At 32.0% G+C, this 7278-nt stretch overlaps 1 long non-coding RNA gene across 1 annotated transcript; it reads right to left on the bottom strand.

Moving 5' to 3' along the window:
- Positions 1 to 615: 615 nt before the first annotated feature.
- On the bottom strand, positions 616 to 5859 carry LOC149796803 (uncharacterized). The gene is made up of 4 exons (XR_016421462.1): positions 5750 to 5859; positions 4719 to 4782; positions 4233 to 4268; positions 616 to 741 (listed from the first exon to the last, which is right to left on the bottom strand). It is a non-coding gene; the product is annotated as an uncharacterized LOC149796803 (long non-coding RNA).
- Positions 5860 to 7278: the final 1419 nt, after the last annotated feature.

The following is a 7278-nucleotide window of genomic DNA, read 5'->3' as shown; positions in this document are numbered from 1 at the left end:
AGAATTAAGTAAATTAAACGAATCAGTATCAATATCAATGCTAACATATCTACTTACTAAGCTTTATAAAATAGAATGATATCATTTGAATGTGACAAAGATGATTTACATCAGTGTACTAGCGGATATATCTACAGTTTGATATAACAAATGATTTCTGCCGTAAATACACGTATATTGTTTATATTTGGTCATTTATTTGACATTGTGAATACCAGTACACTATAGTGAACACAGTACACTATTGATGGCTAAAATGGTGAGGAAGCAAAGCACAAGGAGGATTACGTTTGTGGAAGAAATTGTTATGAGATAACAGGGTTAAAAGCCATGAATAGTGTTGAATTGTATGTGCTGGAAATACAATAACTTTTTTGGTGCTCATGTATGAATGCTTGCATGAATGTATGTATTTATGAATGTCTTAGTATCTGCTTGTATGTATGTATGTATGGATAGATGGATGGATGGATGCATGCATGCATGTATGTATGTACCGGTAATCACGACTCTTAAAGTGAAAACCGAGTTGACCATACAAGCTCGCTTAAACTCAAAGAAGAACATGCAATCCCTGTACACATGAACCACTGACATATATCCAAACTCATAAAGTAATCCCAAGTCTTTTATTTGAATATATTGGATACAGGGCAAATGAAGCTTATCCCCAAGGGACAAAAAGTGATCAGTGCATCGTCTTTCATGAAATCTTTTCAGTCCTGCTGTACGAAATCATGTCTGAAAAACACAAAAGTGTGATCATTAATTACAGTTGTTATTGAGAGGTATGTTTTGTATGGAAAACGTCTTTCAAATAAAGTTATAGGGTAAGTCTCAAGAAAATACTATTTTAAGACAGACATATGTTAAGATAAGTAATGCCGTATTAGCGCATCCCTTAAATATGTTTCTATACTTAATTTACACTGAAGTTTCATCTCGCGTATAGTTGCAACAAAATGAAACTAAATATGGGCAACATTTTTCATTATGTCATCTTTTTCGTTGTTATCCACGTCATTAATAATACTAATAATAATAGTTTTGATCATGATTATTTCTTCCGGCTATGACTTTCTCTTAAAGAGAGAAAGACAGACACAGACAGATGGACAGTCAGAGCAATAATGTTGTTCAGCCTTTTATATGTTATAAGAGATTGGTCATATATTAAATCGTGATATCTTCAATTTGTCAAAAGAATCTCACATAAAGCTAAAGGAAACATTTCGTTACTGCAGATTACACGACTTCAAGTGTTCCTATATAAGATATAATACAAACATTAGCAAACATTTCAAACCAAAATTTTTTTACATTATCTCCAAAAGAATTTGAACATTAATTTCCTATTTCATTGCATTGTACTGTTTTGCTTTCTTCAGATTTGCAATATTTTTTAAAGAACTGTTCTTGGACCATTTAATCTAGGCATGTCACTGTTCATCCTAAATGAGTATTTATAGTGAGCAGCTAGGAGCAGAATACAATAAATGACTATTTATTGTTCGACACCTATATCATCAAATAAACTATTCTCAATACATCTCGAATACAGTGAAGAAACATCATTCCAACAGATACTAACACATTTATGCTCTAAACAGCTACGGTATTAATTTCAAATCATCCCTTGCGAATATACACGAAACTTGTATGACCAATATATTAAATTCAGTGATCTAATTTATTGTTAACCTATGACGTTAAGAATTTGCAGTATCTTTCCATCCCATTACATTAACTTCAGTGGCCTACTTTAGTGTTAACCCATGGTGATAGGATTGTGCACTATCTCTCCAAACAAAACATTAAATTCAGTGACCTACTTTAATGTTAACCTATGGTGATATAATTTTGTACTGTCTTTTCAACCCAAGGCACTACATTCAGTGACCTACTTTAGTGCTATCCTATGTTGATAGGATTTTTCACTTTCTTTCCTTTATCCTATTTAGATTCCATTTGTGTCGTAATTCTGAGTATCATTCTCAAACTATTTTACGTACAACTAATATATCACTGACAAATTCGAGAGATAAACGTAGTATTATCTACTAAGTCATCTGCATACAACTTTATTTCCTTTGTCTGAAAACTTAAAGACTGATGATATTGTCAAAGAGTCCATACTTGTGTGAGCATAAACGCTAAAAGGAAATACTTCGTTTGCATACAATTTAGAGAGAAATGAACATGCAAATCAGGAAAATATACTGGTAATATAAAGTATGTATATTGTATGTACCAGTGTTTTATGACAATGGCAAGGTTCGAAATATGTAAAACTGAATTGTCCACACGTTTAGAAAGACAAGGAAATTTATACCTTATCTATACAACGATAAAATACCAAGCGTGTATATGTTTTTTATTCTATATAATGGGTAAATAAAAAGGTAAGAAATAAATTTAACACATTGTACACCCTCACAATATGAATAAAATGTATTATGTAAACTGAAGTCTCTTTACCCAAGATTTTCTTGTGTGTTACGTCCTTTTACAGTTTCTTAAAGCATTTCACTAGGAAATACATCGGTCTCACGGGAAACAACAGAGCAGCTTGGCTGCTTTATCTGCCCTATTATTATATTTGATACCATTATGACTTGGTAACCATTAGTACAGACTGATTACTATAGGAAGGTGATGACAATTGAATAATAAAAGCAGAAAAAATTGATCGATCAATTCATGTAATAATTATTAATCATAGTTATGCCTGCGTGCTAGATGGGGCTGATATGATATAGGAAACTATGTTTTCTTAAATTTCATACATTTCATATTCGTATCGATTTGTACTAATATTGACAGAACCTTATTCACATATTGAAATATAAAGGGATATAATGAGTCACAGGGTCTCTAAGAACAATGAAACAGTCAAATATCAAGACATTCCGAAAAAATATCTGATGAAATTTTATCATATTTTCCAAGCTTCGTACCATTGGATCATTGATATCAAATATAAGATGGATATTAATAACACCCTGTCATGTTATTCTTCAGTAATAGGCATTATCGTAGCAATCATTATTGCTTGATCAATATACCCGTATTTAGGTTTCAGTAAATACCCATTTGAACATTAGATATTATCTCAGTGAATTTTGACTTCCTTCTTATGGTGATGTACTCCGAAATAATTTTTGCAAATTAAATGACGATAATTAGTGATAAAGGAACACAGTTCCTTTAACTACTATTTTGAATTATTGTCCTTGGGTGTGCAAGAGATAACTCCTTCTTGCAATACCGTTTGGAAAAATTCAGTTTCATCCGCTTCCATAATGGCTATGATTACAATCTTGTCAACATTAGTCCATAAACCTTAAATCAACTCTGCCATGAAACCGATCCAGGTTTTTCAAAAGTTTTCCTATTTTACAAAAAATCTAAATGAGCCTAAGGGGTACGTTTGAGCAACTACGACGTCTGAGTAACTGTGTGACGTTTGAGTAACTATGACGTCTGAGTAAATTTGACGTCTATGTTACTATGAACTTTTAGTAAATATGACGTCTGAGTAACTATAACGTCTGAGTAACTATGCCCGATCAAAAGAGTGTTACAATTCACATGCAAAATTTAATTCATTATCCTGCATGTCAGTTTTGGTGTTTGCCAAGTTTTTAATAAACTTCTTTAATATTTCTTATTGTGTCAGATAGATTAGGTGCACCTTTATTTGTATTCCTAATTATTATGTTTGAAAGAAAATTGTTTGAGTTTGATATGCCCTTATTCCAGATCATTGTGCTGGATCATAAATATTACCTTGAATTATGTGTTTAGAGATTTTTACTGCTGAGTAATTAACAGGTCCTATTTAAATTTATATTTGTATTTAATTTGAAACTTTAGAAACGACTTTACCACAACTTTCAACCTAAAGGCTATCTAAACGTAATGCATCGGATATATTTAGTCTTGCATCTGAGCTTCATGTATGCCTAATACATATATCTCCTTAACTTTCTTGCAACAGCGTGAGTAAACTCCAGCATAAAACATTACAAAAGAATCAAGCATATGATGGCAACCATAATGTGTCCATTGCGAAACATATCTAACAACGCTGACTTAAAAAGAACACTTCAAAAGCAACTGAATTAACACAAAAAAGATAACTATGCATTGCAAGAATGAAGATCACAATCAAACAAATTAGGCGAAACGAAGATCAACAAAAGAAACATCGCTGAAAATTAATTACTTACTTAAATGTTTAGGTTGTGGAACCATTTGATTTATATCTGGAAAGATAAATAGACTTTCTATGTATGTCATTTCAGCAGACACCATAATATACTAAGCCTATATGCTCAGCTCTTTTAAGAATTATCTGTATCAAAGACAATACATGTAAATCGCCCTGGTATCTTGTTTTGGCACCAGTTACCAAATTCAATCTGGTTTATTTATTCTTATTAATTCATGTATATATAGATTTATACTAATATCGTTTACACATCGTATAAGTTTACTGTTCATCTCCATCTGTATAATTATTCCAATCAACAACAACAACGATGATGATGATGGTGCATCATTGTTTTTACTTTCATAATATGTAAACCCGAATAGATGATACGGAATACAGGGCCACGTTGCGAAAGAAAGCCACTTGCTGCTTGATATTATCCATATTATCAACATAGTTATGATTATATACACTATCGTTAGAAAATGTATATTATTCTTACCCTCATTTTCCTCTAGTAGTTAAAAGTGGCAGGATGATTATCAGCAGTAGAATGGGAAACAATGCTGGAAATTGAACAATATAGCAACAATTTTTAAGAAAAATGATATATTGAACAATAATTTCAATATAAATGCCCGTAATAATATTTCATTATCTTTAATGGTTGCAAAGTTAATAGAGTCTGATACAGAGAAAATATTGCTATATTCTCAAAATAAATACATTTCATGCATAACAAAAATTGGTTCGCATATAACGACGTAAATATAATGAAAACTCCATTTGTCACATTCGAGAATTGTACGAAGAAATAATGGATTTATCTTTCGTTTGATGTGCCCTTTTCTAATCTGTTTCTTGCATAAAACGTGCGTGTAGATACAAGAAATCAAATCAGGGAACACGATCTTTATGAAAAAGATTATATGTGTTTGGGAAACTTATTCCATGTAGAAACCATTCTTCTCCTAGAACAATACATTATGCAAATAATGAATAATAGATACATATTTATTCAATAGCTAAATTGTTTGCATTAGAGAAAGAAAACTAAATTAACCGATAAAACATTGTTAACCAATCATTGGGGATCTATATGTTGACATTTCGACAGTAATTTCACTTATAGGTTTTTTTGTTGTTTCTTTTTTGTTTGTTTTGTAAACTTATTTCTTAAAACGGAGCAATGTGGTTATTTATACTTATATGCACCGCTCCAGTGGATTAGTGGATGCGTGATGTCGCTGGTTCGAACCCCTGATGGGTCATATCAAAGAAAAAAAAGGTACTAGCAGCTGCCTCGCCAGCCGCTCAGCATTAAGAGGTTATGTTAGGACTGGTCGGCCTAGCGTCAGGATAATGTGACTGGGTGGGACATCATGCTACATATCTGCGGCATGATGTCACCGTGCTATACAATACTATAAACTGCCACACTGCATACATCGTAGTGATTCTTAAATCTACGTTATAAATCCAAATCACACACACACAGATTTATATGCATAGCATAGGAGTCAACCCACTTACCAGAGATGATTCCAAATCCCTGCCCACCGAGGGAAGACACACAATCAAACGTACAGACAATCATGAGGATGAAGACTGCCAGCTGTTTGTACATGGCTTAAATAAAAGCAAATATCTTAATCAATGAAACTCCATAATACAGACTTCCCGATGACTAATTCTTCAAGTTCTTACTTGAGGAAAAATGTATTTTCTGTGAAACAAAACATAATTCCAGTGATTTCGTTGGAAATAAATGCAAATTAACTCTACAAACAAGATTGTACATAGGGGCGTGGTGTATACGTGTTGCACCGCGCTAACAGTTGCTAAACTTGGGTATCTGTATCTATGACTATGTGAAGTATCACACGTTGACAACGATTAAGGAATCAGATGAGAATAAGTTATGTATGCACCTTTCCTTAGCACGAATAACTGCTAATAATTACTGAGGTCCGAAAATAAGAAATAAAAAGCAGGATGTATTATATTGTTAGTTTAAAAAGCATTATTTTCCTTAGAGATAAAAAGGAAATGTCATTATAATCTAAGAAGCTCTAAGTCAGTAAAAAGAACGTGACAATATCTGCTTAATATGCAGCATGTATAATCTTCAACATGTCTCAGTAAGTTAGCCAATAAGCTACAAGACAGTTATCAAATTATTTTGGAGGCATATTTATGGTTGGAACTCAAGATCGGTTTCATCAATGCATATCCTATAATATTTGTATTAAACTTACCTGCTAATTATCTCAGACCTTGATGAGAACCAAGCAACTGTAAGAAACCGCGACAAATGTAGTATTTATAGACAAAAACGCCACACCTTGTTCAAACACGCGCCAATCAAAGAAATTATATTTTTGATAACTTTTTCCCTGTAATGCCAATGGCACACGTCTCTCTAGTCTAGACTTATTTACGAAATTGACTATAGCATACCACGTGTTATATATATATATATATATATATATATATATATATATATATATATATATATATATATATATATATATATATATATATATACTTTGAGAAATAAAAACCACTGGATATGATTGTTGATAATGTGCTTGTTTGTCTTTAATGCACAGGAATAAGAGCTGATACCTGTACGTGTGTCTTATACATGTGGTAGTTGGAGAAACTAACATTGCAAATGATTCCACTTGCAAAATGAGACTACTGAATAGTTCTTGAAAATGGTGAATATTACAATACACAAGTGATGCATATACATATACAATAGGTTACTACACAATGTGTAAGGTTGTTTAATGATAGTATTATGTCACAAACCAGATGATAAAATAGCTATTACTGAGGTTTTGCGTTCAGTGTTATTATTTTGTGAAGAGTATTATCGGTATGAAAACTGAGAACTTGGCAAACATTATTTTTTTAATAATATATAAGTCTGCGGTTTTCCTTCTAAAACATATTTTATTGCATATATTAGAAAAGCAAAATGGTTAGGCAAAGATTCTTTGAATTTACGATATGCCTTCCCTTAATAAATACAAAACACATGATATTTCACGCAT

Source organism: Sinohyriopsis cumingii, chromosome 6 (genome assembly GCF_028554795.1).
Source record: "Sinohyriopsis cumingii isolate HCF-2022 chromosome 6, ASM2855479v2, whole genome shotgun sequence".
In the NCBI taxonomy this organism is placed as follows: Eukaryota; Metazoa; Mollusca; class Bivalvia; order Unionida; family Unionidae; genus Sinohyriopsis; species Sinohyriopsis cumingii.
Note: the sequence above shows the minus strand (reverse complement) of the source record. Positions and strands in the feature narration are given on the sequence as shown.